Genomic DNA, 16512 nt, shown 5'->3' on the forward strand with positions numbered 1-16512 from the left:
GAAACTGACATGCCCCTAGGATCTCACTGGAACCATAGATTAGGTGTTCAAGCATTAGGTCCTCAGAGGCCTGTTCTGGAATACCAACTTATGATACAACATGTGGTTCCTGAGCCACAGAAAAGAACATTTCCTGTCCCCAGAAGGAAACCATGCCCTTCGACCTGTGTTAAACCCTCTAGGTGGGAGAATCCTGCATGGCCTCTTAGCCACCAGGACATTCTAAGATTTCCTTGGTAACAAACCAGCATTGTGACCCATCTAAAAGAGATTCCATGTCATTTCATTGCCCTTGGTATTTCACACCAGAGCCACCAGAACGAACCTTTCATATTCCTCAGTTGCAATGGACAATGGAGGTGGGGTTTTAAGGAAGCCATGCGGGAGATCTGTGCTACGCAAACTATCCACATGGAGGACACTGGAGCAAACAAACAAGACTCCCCAACTCTAGTAGAAGAAAGCCTTGCTGTTTGGAGAATCTCACAAGCCCCAGCGGGGGACATCCTCCATGGCTTTTTGACGCCACCCTTCCTTTAGTCTGTCATAATAGAGACAAACTCCAGTGTGAGCAGATATCTGACATTCACCCTTACTCAGGTGCTGGATATCTCGAATCAGCCACTGCACACTGGAGCTGCCTTCCGCTTGGCACTGAATTGAACCGTAGCTTGTGTTTACAGTTCTATCCTCACTGTCAAGGTCTCCATGGCCCCTTAATAGGTAATTCTCGAGCCACATCAGAGCATTCTGCCTTCCTCATAGAAGGAAGAAGTTCTGGTCAGTCTTCCAAAAAAACCCACATGAGGATCAATCTGCTCGACCCTCGAGGGAACCCCGATTTGTAGGCTGCCCTGGCCACTAGTGCTGTGTCTGACAGAGCCTGATCCCCGACATTGTGTCAGCCACCAAGAGACCGGGGACCATATCAAGCATGTGAGACCAGCCATGGCTCAAGTCCATCATCTCTACCCATCCTTGGTATTCAGGCATCTGTCCCTAGACCTTTGCTGGAATCCCGGTCAATGGGGAAACCTGAAGCACAATGGAGAATTCCTCCTTCCCAATGGCAGGAAACCTGTCTGTTGGGATGGGTGTGCAACCCTCAGAGTGGGAGCCAGTTGTATCACCAATGAGTCCACGCCCACTCCTGAGGGCCACCCTGGGATCAAACAGGCATTGTGAACCTCATCCTGAGCATGCTTTCAAACAAGCCCTCTCAGTTTCACCAACAGGATCCCGCATTGAAGTCCTGGTACGCCCCTAGGCCCAAATCCTAACCCTTGGTGGGATTTTCCAGGCACCCCGACCCAGTGCCCATCTATGTATTTTCTGTTTTGGGCCACCCCTAAGATGGAAAGCAGCACTCTTCCCTTCCCCGAAAAAGCCACTAAACTATTGGGAGCTGCCAGGAGCCTTAGAGAGGTAAATTCTCCCATGGACCCATGAGACCATACATACATTCTGAGGCCTTCCTGGACATACAATCCAGATAGAAAATCCTTTGCTACTGTCTTTGAGTCACCCTAATTACAGTTCCTGACGAACTGCTCTCCATTTCTATGCATCGAGCATGCGATCGCCTCGCCTCTAACCCTAACCTGAGTTTGTGTTTGCAGAATTCTCTTCCAAAACCATGGATCAAATGCCCTGCTGGGTGGGCTCTCTAGAGCCACATCACAGGACTGTGCCTGCCATTGCCAAGGAAAATTTGCCATCACAGTTTCCCAAATCCTCCAGAATAGGAGAAACCTGCAAGGCCCCTGAGCCCACCCCCTTATTGGAGACTTCTCTGGTCGCAAATGCGCAGTCTGTACACCTGATCAGGTACATCCAGGCAGTCACCCAAGTCAATATTCCTGAGTCAGAAGATTGAACCTGACATGCCCCTTGGACCTCATTGGAACCCTAGATTAGTTTTCCAGGCACCTGTCCTCAGGAATGGGTCACAATGCTGAATTGTTACCAGGGAGATCTTAGAATGTGCTGGTGGCTAACGTACCCGGAAGGATTCTCCTATCCTGAGGGTTTGGCACAGGTCAAAGAGCACGGTTTCCCTGGAATACCAACTTATGATAGAACATGTGGTCTCTGAGCCACAAAACAGTACATCTCCTGTCCCCAAAAGGAAACTGTGCTCTTGGACCTGTGTCAAACCCTCAGGGTAGCAGAATCCTGCATGGCCCCTTAGCCACCAGCACATTCTAAGATCTCTGTGGTAACAAACCAGCATTGTGACCCATCTGCATGAGATTCAGTGTCAACTCAAGGCCTTGGAACTTTGCTCCAGAGCCACCAGGATGAACCTGCCATGTTCCTCAGCTGCAATGGTTATTGGGGGTGTGCTTTCCAGGCATCCATGCGGAAGAGCTCTGCTCCCAATCTTTCCACATGCGGCACCCTGGAGCTAGCATACCAGACTTCCCCTGTCTGGTAGAAGGAAACCTTGCTGTTTGGACCAAACCCCAGCGTGGGAAATCCTCCATGGCCTCTTGACACCACCACTCCATTTGTCACTCATCATAGACACAAAATCCAGTGTGAGTAAACATCTGACATCCGCCCTTACTCAGGTGCTAGGTAACTTGAATTAGTCTCTGCACATTGGAACTCCCTTCCGCTTGGCACTAAATTGAGCTGTAACTTTTGTTGACAATTCCATCCTCATCCTACTGATCCCCAAGCCCTATTGATGAGGAATCTGGAGCCATAATGCAGCATTCTACTTTCCCCATAGAAAGAAGAATTGCCTGGACAGTCTGCCCACAAACCCCACATGAGAATCTATCTGCTTGGCACTCGAAGGAATTCTGATTTATAGGCTGGCACTCGAAGGAATTCTGATTTATAGGCTGTCCTGGCCACTAGTGCTGTGTCTGACAGAGCCTAAGCCCCGACCTAGTGTCAGCCACCAAGAGAGCGGGCGCCATATCCAGCATGTGAGACCGGCCATGGCCCAAGTCCATCATCTCTATCCATCATTGTATTCAGGCACCTTTCCCTAGACTTTTGCTGGAATACCTGCCAATAGGGGAACATGAAGCACAATAGAGAACTCCTCCTTCCCCATGACCGGAAACCTGGCAGTTGGGATGTTTGTTGAAGTGGGAGCCACCTTCATGGAAAATGAGATCATGCCAACTCCTGAGGGCTGCCCTGGGCACAAACAGGCATTGTGACTCTCAGCCTGAGCATGCTTTCAAACAAGCCCCTTCAGTGTCATGGCCAGAATCCCGCATTGCAGGCCCAAATCTTAACCCTTGGTGTGATTTTTCAGGCACCCAGTCTGAGAGCCCGTCTCTGGAATCCCTGTTCTGGGGCAACCCAATGACGGAAAACAGCACACTTCCTGTCCCTGAAAAAGCCACCAAACGTGGGAGCCGCCAGGATCCTAAGAGGGGAAAAATCTCCCATGAAGCCATGAGACCACACCTGCATTCCAAGGCCATCCTGGAAACACAATCCAGATAGAAAAGCCTGTGCTACTGCCTTCGAGTCTCCCTAATTACAATTCCTCATGAGCTACCCTCCAGGTGCAGGCATTGGGCCGGCGATCACCTCGCCACTAACCCTAACCCGAATTTGTGTTTGCAGACTTCTTTCCCAAAACCATGGCTCACTTGCCAGGTGACAGAGACTCGGGATGGTGTCTCTGGAGCCAGAGCACAAAACTGTCCCTGCCATTGCCATGGAAACTGTGCCCGTCTCCATAGCCCAAACATCTCAAATTTGGAGAAACCTGCAAGGCCCAAGAGCCCACCTCAATACTGACGGCCCCTCTGCACTCAATGCCCATTCTGAAACACCCTGATCACCTACATCCAAGCAGACACTCAAGTCAATGGTCCTCAAACTTTCAGAAGTTTGAAACTGACATGCCCCTAGGTCCTCATTGGAACCCTAGATTAGGTTTTCAGGCATCTGTCCTCAGTGAACTTTCTGGAATACCAACTTATGACAAAACATGTGTTCCCTGAGCCCTACAACAGAAGATATCCTGTCCCCAGAAGGAAACCGTGCTTCTCGACCTCTGCCAAACCCTCAGAGTAGGAGAATCCTGCATGGCACATTAATCAACAGTACATTCTAAGATCTCCCTAATAAGAAAATACCACTGTGACCCCTCCACAAGAGATTCCATGTCAACTCAAGTCCTTAATACTTTGTCCCAGAACCACCAGATGGACCTGCATGTTCCTCAGCTGCAATGATCAATGGAGGTGCGCTTTCCAGGCATCCATGAGGGAGAGTTCTGCTACCCAAACTTTCCTCATGGGGGCCCTGGAGCAAACAGACTAGACTCCACCTTTCCAGTCGAAGGAAACCTTACCGTTTGGAGCATCTCACAAGCCTCAGAGTGGGAAATCCTTTATGGCCTCTTGACACCACTGCTCCCTTTGTCAGTCATCACAGATACAAACTCCAGTGTGAGCAAACATCTGACATCCACCCTTAGGTGATAGATATCCCGTATAACCCACTGAACAAAGGAACTGCCTTCCTCTTGGCACTGAATTGATCCATAGCTTATGTTTACAGTACCATCCTCACCCTACTGGTCCCCAAGCCCTCTTGATAGGGAATTCTGGAGCTACAAACAGCATTCACAGACACAGCATTCTTACTTCCCCATAGAAAGAAGAAGTGCAAAATTGGTCTGCCCAGAAACCCCACATGAGATTCAATCTGCTCGGCCTTCAAGGGAACCCTGATTTATAGGCTTCCTGGCCACTAGTGTTGTGTCTGACAGGGCCTGATCCCTTACCTAGTGTCAGCAACCCAGAGAGTGGGCTCCTAATCCAGCATGTGAGACTGGTCATGGACAAAGTCTGTCATCTCTACCCATCCTAGGTGTTCAGGCAACTGCCCCCAGACTTTTGCTAGAATCCCTGCCAATGGGGGAACCTGAAGCACAATAGATAACTCCTCCTTCCCATGGCAGGAAACCTGGATGTTGGGATAGGTGTCCAACCCTCAAAGTGGGAGCCAGCTGTATGGCCAATAAAACCAGGCCCACTCCTGAGGGCCACGCTGGACACAAACAGGCATTGTGGCCCTCAGCCTGAGAATGTTTTCAAACAAGCCCTCTCAGTTGCACCAGCAGGATCCCACATTGCAGGCCTGGTATGCCCCTTGGCTCAAATCCTAAGCTGTGGTGGGAATTTCCAAGCACCCTGACCCAGAACCTGTCTCCTGAATCCCTGTTTTGTGGCACCCATAAGATGGAAAACAGCACCCTTCCCTTCCCCGAGAAAGCCACCAAACAATGGGAGCCACCAGGATCTTTAGAGCGGAAAAATCTCCCATGAACCCATGAGTCCACACCTGCATTCCGAGGCCATCTTGGACACACAGGCCAGATAAAAAAGCCTGTGCTACTGCCTTCGAGTCACCCAATGTACGGTTCCTGACGAGCTGCCATCCAGGTCTATGCATTGAGCCTGCGATCACCTAGCCACTGAACCTAAGCCGAGTTTGTGTTTGCAGACGTTTCTCCCAAAACCAGGACTTACATGCCCTCCAGGATGGGATCTCTGTAGCCACACCACAGGACTATGCCTACAATCCCCAAGGAAATTGCGCCATCAACGTTGCCCAAATCCACCAGATGGGAGAAATCTGCAAGGCCGCTGAGCCCACCCCAATTTTGGAGGCCGCTCTGAACTCAAATGCACAGTCTGGAACACCTTGATCACTTACATCCAGGCAGTCACCCAAATCAATGGGCTTGAGTCAGATGTTTAAACTGACATGCCCCTAGTACTTCATTGGAACCCTAGATTAGGTTTTCAGGCACTTGTCTTCAGAGGCCTGTTCTGGAATATCAACTTATGATACAACATGTGGTCCCTGAGCCACACAACAGAACCTTTCTTGTCCCCAGAAGGCAACCATGCTCTTGGACCTGTGTCAAACCCTCAGGTTGGATGAATCCTGCACGGCCCCTTAGCCACCAGCACAGTCTAAGATCTCCCTGGTAACAAGCCAGCATTGTGACCCATCTTCATGAGACTCTATGTCAACTCAAGGCCTTGGTATTTCGCCTTAGAGCCACCAGAATGAACCTGCCATGTTCCTCTGCTGCAATGGTCAATTGAGGTGTACTTTCCAGGCATCCATATGGGAGTGCTCTACTACTCAAACTTTCCTCATGGGGGACCCTGGAGCAAACAAACAAGAATCCCCCTTCCGGTTGAAGGAAACCTTGCTGTTTGGAGCATCTCACAAGCCCAGCATGGAAAACCCTCCATGACCTCTTGACGCCACCCTCCATTTGTTGGTCATCATAGACACAAACTCTTGTGTGAGCAAACAGCTGAAATCCACACTTACTCAGGTGCTGGATATATCCAATCAGCCACTGCACACTGGAGCTGCCTTCTGCTTTGTAATGACTTTAACAGTTGCGTGTGTTTACCATTTCCATCTACACCCTCCTGGTCCACAAGCCCCTTTTTTTTAAGATTTTATTTGTTTATTTATTTGAGAGAGAGACAGTGAGAGAGAGCATGAGCGAGGAGAAGGTCAGAGAGTGAAGCAGACTCCCCATGGAGCTGGGAGCCTGATGTGGGACTTGATCGCAGGACTCTGGGATCATGACCTGAGCCGAAGGCAGTTGTCCAACCAACTGAGACACCCAGGCGTCCCCACAAGCCCTTTTGATAGGGAATTCTGAAGCAACAACGCAGCATTCTGCCTGCCCCCAAGAAAGAAGAATTGCCTGGTGAGTCTGCCCAAAAACCCCACATGAGGATCCACCTGCAGGGCCCTCGATGACACCCTAATATCTTAGGCCACCGTGGGAACTAAGGCTCTCTCTGACAGCCTGCACCACGACCTCCTGTCAGCCACCCAGACAGTGGGCCCCATTTCCTGCAGTTGGGACTTGTTGTGGCCCAAAACGTCATCTCTAGTCAACCTGGATATTCAAGCCTCTATGCCCAGACCGTAACTCAAATCCCTGCCTATGGGGTACCTGAAGCATAAGGATACTCTTCCTTCCTGATGGCAGGAAATCTGGCTGTTGGTATGGGTGTCCAACCCTCAGAGTGGGAAGGAGCTGCATGGACATGAGACCACGGCCCCACAAGGGAGCCACCCTGGGCACAAACAGGCATTGTGACCATCAGTGTGAACCTGCTTCCAAACATACCCCCATGGTAGCTGGACCAGGAGGCCGCAGAGTGGGACATCCAGGCCCCTAGGGGCAAATCCTCACACTCACTGGTGTTTTTCAGTCACTTAGACCCAGAAACTGTCCCTGGAATCCCTCTTGTGGGGGTCCAAAGAGATGGAAAACAGCAGTACTCCCTTCCCCCAGAGACAGCAAATTCTTGAGAGATGGGCAGAATCCCCAGAAATGAAGAATGTTCCATGGCCCCATGAAGCCACCCCTACATTTTGCGACAGTTCTGGACACACAATCCAGACAGAAAAGTCTGCCCAACTGCCTCTTGAAACTGTAATTTCACTACACAATGAGCTGCCCTCCGAGCCTGCAGATCGGGGCTGTGATCACCTCGGGCCTCACCCCAACGCTAGTTAGTGTTTGCAGATTTCTGTCTCCAAAACCCTGTCGCACTGCCCTCCAGGATGGGGCCTCTGGAGCCACACCGAACGACTCTGCCTACCCTCCCGAAGGAAACTCTGCTCCTCACTGTTGCCCAAACCCTGAAGCTTAGCATAAAAGTACAAAGCCCCTGAGCCCACCTCAATTTCCAAGAACTGTCTGCACCCAAGTGTATATTGTGACTCACAGTGAGCACCTGCCTGAGGGCAAACATCCAAGTCAAAAGCCCTGAGTCAGAAGATTGAACTTGACAAGCTCGTAGGACTTCATCGATGCCCTAGCTGTGTTTTCAGGCGCCTGTCACGAGAGGACTGTTCCCCCATACCATCTTATATTCCAACATGTTGTCCCTGAGCCACACAACAGACCCCTCCTGGCCCCAGAAGGATATATTGCTCTTGATAGCTCTATCCAAGACTCAGGGTATTAGAATCCTGCATTGCCCCTGACCTTCCCAACATTCCACTGTCTCCCTGGATACAAACCATCATTGTGATCGAACAGCATCAAACTCCATGTCAACTCAGACCCCTTGGAACTTCACCCCAGAGCCACCAGAGAGTACCTGCTATGTTCCTGAGCTGCAATGGTCAATGGAGTAGTGCTTTCCAGGCATCCAGGAGGGAGAGCTCTGCTACCAACCTTTCCATATGGGAGATCCTGGAGCAAACAGACCAGACTCCCCCTGTCCAGTAGAAGGAAACCTTACTGTTTGGAACATCTCACTAGCCGCAGAGTGGGAAATCCTCCATGGCCTCTTGACGCCACCCCACCATTTGTCCATCATCCTAGACACAAACACCAGTGTGAGCAAATATCTGACATCCGCCCTTACTCAGGTGCTGGATGTCTCGAATCAGTTGTTGCACGCTGGAAGTGCCTTCTGCTTGTCACTGAATTGAACCGTAGCTTGTGTTTTTAATTCCATCCACACCATTCTGGTCGCCAAGCTCTCGTAATAGGGAATTCTGGAGCCACAACACAGCATTCTGCCTTCCCATTAGAAAGAAGAATTGCCTGGTGAGTCTGCCCAGAAACCCCACATTAGACTCCACCTGCATGACCCTTGATGGTACCCTAATATCTGAGACCGCCATGAGCTCTCAGGCTCTGTCTGACAGAGCCAGAGCCACGAACTCCAGGCAGTAACACAGACAGTGGGCCCCCTATCCTGCAGGTGGGACGTGCCGTGGCCAGATGCTGTCATCTCTATTCAACCTGGGTATTCAGGCATCTTTCCCAAACCATAGTTCAAATCCCTGCCTATGGGGGAACCTGAAGCACAGGAGTATCCTTATTCCTGATGGCAGGAAACCAGGTTGTTGAGATGGACACTAAGACTCTGTCTGACTGAGCCTGAGCCACGACCTAGAGTCATTCATGCAGATTGTGGGCCCCATATTCTGCAGGTTGGACTTGTTGTGGCCCAAAGCCGTCATCTCTACTCAACCTGGATATTCAAGCATCCTTTCCAGATTTTAGCTCAAATCCATGACTGTGGAGGAACCTGAAGCAAAAGAGTACTCCTCCTTCCTGAAGGCTGGAAGCCTGGCTGTTGAGATAGGTGTCCAACCTTCAGAGTGGGAACCAGCTGCATGGCCCATGAGACCACTGATATTCATGGGAGCCACTCTGGGAACAAACTTGCATTGTTACACTCAGCAAGAGGCTGCTTTCAAACAAAACACTTCGGTAGCAGGACCAGGAGTATGGAGAGCACGCCTACCACCCTAGGGCCAAACACTCACCCTCGTAGGTGTTTTCCAGGAGCCCACACCCAGAACCTGTCTCTGGAATCCCTCTTTTGGGGGTTCCCTAAGACGGAAAACAGCATTGTTCCCCTCTCCCAGAGACAACAAACTCTTGCGTGCTGAGCAGAATCCTCAGAACCAAAGTATCTCCCATTGCCCATGAAGCCAACCACACATTTGGCAAAAGTCCAGGAAAACAATGCAGACAGAAAAGCCTGAACTACCGCCTCCATGATACCTTAACTTCAGTACACTATGAGCTACCAACAGGGCCTGCAGATCAGGCCTGTGATCACCTCAGCCCTCAATCTAACCCTCGTTTGTGTTTGCAGATTTCTTTCCCAAAGGCCTGGAACACATGCCCATCAGGATGGGGCCTCTGGAGCCACAACAGACGACTTTGCCTACACACCCGAAGGAAACTCTGCCCTTCACGGTTGCCCAAACCCTGAAGATTAGGAGCAAAGTACAAAGCCTGTGAGACCACCTCAATTCCGACAAAAATTCTGGACCCAAGGGCGCATTCTGCCACACAATGAGCCGCCGCCTCCAGGTAGACATCCAAATCAAAGGCCTTGAGCCGGATGATTGAGCCTGACATGCCTCTAGGACTTTTATCAATACCCTAGATTAGATTTTCATGTGCCTGTCCCCAGTGGCCTGTTCTTCAATACCAACTTATATTCCAACATGTGGTCCCTGAGCCACACAACAGAACCCCTCCTGTTGCTTAAGGATATCTTGCTCTTGGTAGCTGTGTCCAAGACTCAGTGTAAGAGAATCCTGCATGGTCCCTGAATGCCCCAACATTCTAACGTCTCCATGGATAGAAACCAGCATTGTGATCCAACAGCATGAAACTCCATGACATGAAACTCCATGTCAGCACCGGTGACTTTGAACTTCACCCCAGTGTCACCAGTATGAAACTGCCATTTCCTCATCTGCAACGGGCACTGGAGGTGGGCTTTTCAGGCATCCATGAAGGAGTGCTCTGCTCCCCAAACTTTCCACATGGGGGACCCTGGTGCATAAAAATGAGATTCCACCAGTCCATTAGAAGGAAACCTTGATGTTTCGAGCATCTCAAGCCCCTGGGTGGGAAATCCTCCAAGGCTTCATGATGCCTCCCCTCCATTTGTTGGTAATCATAGACACAAACTCCAGTGTGAGCAAACATCTGACATCCGCCCTTACTCAGGTGCTGGATGTCTCAAATCACCTGCTGCACACTGGAAGTGCCTTCTGCTTGTCACCGAATTTAACCATAGCTTGTGTTAACAATTCCATCCTCAACTTCCTGGTCCCCAAGCCCTCTTGATAGGGAATTCTGGAGCCACAATGCAACATTCTGCCTGCCCCACAGAAAGAAGAAGTGCCTGGTGAGTCTGCCCAGAAACCCCACATCATGGCCCTCGACAGCACCATAATATCATAGGCCCCCATGTGCTCTAAGACTCTGTCTGACACAGCCAGAGCCACGACCTCCAGGCAACCACACAGAGAGTGGGCCCATTATCCTGCAGGTGGACCTGCCATGGCCCGAAGCCATCATATCTACAAAACCTGGATATTCAGGCATCTGTCCCCAGACCGTCGCTCAAATCCCTGCCTATGGGGGAACCTGAAACACAGGATAATTCCTCCTTTCCGATGGCAGAAACTTGGCTGTTGAGATGGGTGTCTTATCCTCAGAGTGGGAACCAGCTGCATGGCCCATGAGACCATGTCCACTCATGGGAGATGCCCTGGGCACAAACAGGCATTGTGACCCTCAGCATGAGCCTCCTCTCAAACAAACATCCTCAGTAGCTAGACCAGGAGTCCACATAGTGGGCCTGCCAGGTCCCTAGGGCCAAATCCTCACCCTCGTTTGTGCTTTCCAGATGCGCAGACCCAGAACCTGTCTCTCAAATCCCTCTTTTGGGGGTCCCCTGAGACGGAAAACATCAGCCTTCCCTTCTCCGAGAGACACCAAACACTGGGAGCTGGGCAGAATCCCCAGAGAATAAGAATATCACGTGGCCTGATGAAGCCACCCCTACGTTTTAGGACCATCCTGCACACACAATCCCGACAGAAAAGCCTGAGCTACCGCCTCCATGACACCTTAATTTCAATACACTATGAGCTGCCCTCAGGGCCTGCTGATCGGTCTTGTGAACACCTCTGCCCTCACCCTAACATTAGTTCACATTTGCAAACTTCTGTTCCCAAAGTCCTGGCCCACATGCCTTCCAGAATGGGGCCTCCAGTCCCACACCGGACGAGTGTGCCTATACTCCTGAAGGAAACTGCCCTTCACTGTTGCCCAAACCCTGAATATGAGAAGCAAAGTACAAAGCCTCTGAGCCCACCTCATTCTTGAAGAATGCTCTGGGCCCAAATATGCATTCGGACACACAAATACACCCCTGCCTCCAGGCAGACATCCAAGTCAAAGGCCCTGAGTCAGAAGTTTGAACCTGACATGACTATAGGACTTCATCAATACCCTGGTTTGGATGTTTAGGCTTCTGTCTGCAGAGGCTTTTTATTCAATACCAACTTATATTCCAGCATGTGTTCCTTGAACCACACAACAGAACCCCCGCTGTCCCCAGAAGGATACCTTTCTCTTGGTAGCTGTGTCCGTGTCTCAGTGTAGGAGAATCCTGCATGGCCCCTGACCACCAAAACATTCTAACGTCTCCTTGGATACAAACCAGCATTGTGATCCAAAAGCATGAAACTCCATGTCAACTCAGCCCTCTTAGAACTTCGTCCCAGAGTTACCAGATTGACCCTGCCATGTCCCTGAGCTGCAATGGTCAACGGATGTGTGCTTTCCAGTCATCTAGGTGGGAGAGCACCGCTACCCAAACTTTCCATATGGGGCACACTGGAGCAAACAAACCAAACGCCCCCTGTCCAGTAGAAGGAAACCTTGCTCTTTGGAGCATCTCACAAGCCGCAGAGTGGGAAATCTTTCATGGTCTCTTGACGCCACACCACCATTGTACATCATTATAGACACAAAGTCCAGTGTAAGCAAACATCTGACATCTGCCCTTACTCAGGAGCTGGATTTCTCAAATCAGCTGCTGCACACTGGAACAGCCTTCTGCTTGGCACTGAATGTAACCATAGCTTGTGTTTAAAATTCCATCCTCACCCTCCTGGTCCACAAGGCCTCTTGATAGGCAATTCTGGAGCCACATCAAAGCATTCTGCCTGCCCCATAGAAAGAAGAAGTGCCTGGTGAGTCTGCCCAAAAACCCCACATGAGAATCAATCTGCTCGGCCCCAAGGGAACCCTGATTTATAGGCTGCCCTGGCCACTACTGCTGTATCTGACAGAGCCTGAGCCCCGACTTAGTGTTACCCACTCAGAGAGTGGGCCCCATATCCAGCATCTGATACCGGCCATGGCCCAAGGCCATCATCTCTAACCATCCTTGGTATTCAGTCACCTGGCCCTAGACTTTTGATGGAATCCCTGCCAATGGGGGAACCGGAAGCATAATAGAGAATCCTTCCCTCCCCATGACAGAAAATCTTGTGTTGGGATGGTTGTCCATCCCTCAGAGTGGGAGCCAGCAACATGGCCAATGAGACCACGCCCACTCCAGAGGGCCACCCTGGGCACAAACAGGCATTGTGACCATCACCCTGAGTATGCTTTCAAACAAGCACTCTCAGTGGCACCACCGGAATCCCGCATTGCAGGCCAGGTATGCCCCTACGCCGACATCCTAAGCCTTTTTGGGATTTTCCAGGAGCCCAGACCAAGAGCCCATCTTCGGAATCCCTGTTATGGGGAATCCATATGATGGAATACAGCTCTCTTCCCTTCCCCGAAAAAGCCACTACACTATGGGGAGCTGCCAGGACCCTTAGAGAGGAAAAAGCTCCCATTGACCTATGCGGCCACAGCTGCATTCTGAGGCCATCCTGGACAAACATTCCAGATAGAAAAGCCTGTGCTAATGCCTTCCAGTCACCCTAATTTCAGTTCCTGACAAGCTGCTCTCCAGGTCTATGTATTTGGCCTGCAATCCCCTCACCACTAATCCTAACCCAAATTTGTGTTTGCAGACTTCTCTCCCGAAACCATGGCTCTCATGCCATCCAGGAAGGTGTCTCTGGACCACACCAAGGACTGTGCCTGCCATCCCCAAGGAAACTTCCCATCATAGTTGCCCAAACCTCTCAAATTAGGAGATAGCTGCTAAGTCCCTTAGCCCACCCCAAAACTGGCAGCCGCTCTGGATGCAAATGCACAGTCTGAAACACCCTTACCACCTACAGCCAGGAAGACAGCCAAGTAATTGCTCCTGAGTCAGAAGATAGAACCTGACATGCCCCTAGGACCTCATTGGAACGCTAGATTAGGTTTTCAGGCAACTGTCCTCAGAGACCTGTTCTGGAAGACCAACTTATGATACAACATGTGGGCCCTGGGACACACAACAGAACTTCTTCTGTCCCCAGAACCATACTGTGCTCTTCAACCTGTGCCAAACCCTCAGGGTAGGAGAAACCTGCCAGGCACCTTAGCCACAAGCACATTCTAAAATCTTCCTGGTAACAAACAAGCATTGTGACCCATCTGCAAGAGATTCCATGTCAACTCAAGGCCTTGATACTTCACCCAAGAGCCACCAGAATGAACCTTCTATGTACCTCACCTACAAAAGTCAATGGAGATTTGCTTTCCAGGCATTGATGATGGAGAGTTCTTCTACCCAAACTTTTCACATGGGAGAAACTGAAACAAACAAACCAGACTCCATTGTTTGGAGCATCTCACAAGCCTCAGTGTGGGACATCCTCCATGGCCTCTTGAAGCCAACCCTCCATTTGTTGGTCATCATAGACACAAACTCTAGTGTGAGCAAACATCTGACATCCGCCCTTACTCAGGTGCTGGATATATTGAAAAAGACACTTCACATTGGAAATGTGTTCTGTTTGGCACTGAATTGTACAGTAGCTTGTGTTTTCAATTCCATTCTCACCCTACTGCTCCCCAAGGCCTCTTGATATAGAATTCTGGAGCCACAATGCAGCATTCTGCCTCCCCCATAGAAAGAAGAAGTGGCTGGTTAGTCTGCTCAGATTCCCCACATGAGGATCAGTCTGCTCGGCCCTGGAGGGAACCCCGATTTATAGACTTCCCTGGACACTAGTGTTGTGTCTGAAAGAGCCTGAACCCCAACCTAGTGTCAGTCACCAAGAGAGCAGGCCCCATATCTAGCATGTGGGACTGACCATGGCCCAAGTCCATCATCTTTACCCATACTTGGTATTCTGGAACCTTTCCCCAGACTTTGCTGAAATCCTTCAAATGGGGGAACCTGAAACACTATAGAGTACTACTCCTTCCCCATGAAAGGAAACCTGGCTGTTGGGATGGGTGTCCAGCCCTCAAAGTGGGAGCAAGTTACATGGCCAATGTGACCACGCCAATTCCTTAGGGCTGCCAGGGGCACAAACAGGCATTGTGACCCTCACCTGAGTATGCTTTCAAACAAACCCTCTCAGTTCCACCACAAGGTTCCCGCATTGCAGGCCTGATACGCCCCTAGGCCCAAATCCTAAACCTTGGTGAGATTTTTCCAGGCGCCCAGATCCCATCTCTGGAATCCCTGTTTTGGGACACCTCTAAGATGGAAAACAACACTCTTCCTTCCCCGAAAAAGCTACCAGACTAAGGGGAGCTACCAGGATCCTTAGAGAGGAAGTCTCCCATGGACCCATAAGACCTCAACTACATTCCAAGGTCATTCTGGACACACAATCAAGATAGAAAAGTCTGTGCTACCTTCTTCCAGTCACCCTAATTACAGTTCCTGACGAGCTGCCCCCCAGGTCTATGCATTGGGCCTGCTATCACATCGTAACTAATCCGAACCTGAAACCGAATTTGTGTTTGCAGACTTCTCTCTCAAAACCATGGCTCACATGCCCTCCAGGAAGGGGTCACTCGATGTGTACAACAGGACTGTGGCTGCATTCCCCAAAGAAATTGTGCCTATCACAGTTCCCAAAACTTACAGATTAAGAGAAACCTGCAAGGCCCCTGAGCCCACCCCAATTTTGGCAACCACTCTGGATGCAAATGCGCAGTCTGAAACAACCTAATCAGCTACATTCAGCTAGACAGTCACGTCAATGGTCCTGAGTCAGAAGATTGAACCTGGCATGCCCTTAGACCTCATTGGAACCCTTGATTAGGTTTTCAGGCATCTGTCCTCAGAGGCCTATTCTGGAATACCAACTTTTGATACAACATGTGGTCCCTGAGCCACACAACAGAACATTTCCTATACCCAGAAGGTAGCCATGCTCTTTGACCTGTGCCAAACCCTCAGAAAAGGAGAATCCTGCACCGCACCTTAGCCACCAGCACATTCTAAGATCTCCCTGGTAACAAACCAGCAGTGTGATCCATCTGAAAGAGATTCCATGTTAACTCATCACTCTTGGTACTTCGCACCAGGCACCAGAATGAATCTACCACGTTCCTCAGCTGCAATGGAGAATGGAGGTTTGCTTTCCAGGCATCCATGTCGGAGAGCTTTGCTACCTAGAATTTCCACATGGGGGACCCTGGAGCAAACAAATCAGATTCCACCTATCCAGTACAAGGAAACTTACTGTTTGGAGCATCTCACAAGCCTCAGCGTGGGAAATCCTTTATGGCCTCTTGAAGCCACCTTTCCATTTGTCAGTCATCATAGACACAAACTCCAGTGTGCACAAACATTGGACAACCTCCCTGACTCAGGTGCTGGATCTCTCGAATCACCCGCTGCACATTGGAATTGCCTTCTACTTGGCACTGTATTTAACCATAGCTTGTGTTTACAATTCCATCCTCACCCTACTTGACTCCAAGCCCTATTAATAGGGAATTCTGGGGGCACAACGCAGCATTTTCCCTGCCCCATAGAAAGAAAAGTGCCTGGTAAGTCTGCCCAGATCCTCCTCATGAGGATCCACCTGCATGGCCCTCGACAATGCCCTAATATCATAGGCCACCATGGGCACAAAACCTCTGTCTGACATAGCCTGAACCACGATCTCCAGTCAACCACCTAGACATTGGGTGTCTATGTGGGGCCCATATCCTGTCGTGGGCCCATATCCTGTCGTGGCCCGAAATCATCATCTCTGCTCAACCTGGTTATTCAGGCATCTTTCCCC

The sequence above is a fragment of the Neovison vison genome, chromosome 3, assembly GCF_020171115.1.
Source record: "Neovison vison isolate M4711 chromosome 3, ASM_NN_V1, whole genome shotgun sequence".
In the NCBI taxonomy this organism is placed as follows: domain Eukaryota; kingdom Metazoa; phylum Chordata; class Mammalia; order Carnivora; family Mustelidae; genus Neogale; species Neogale vison.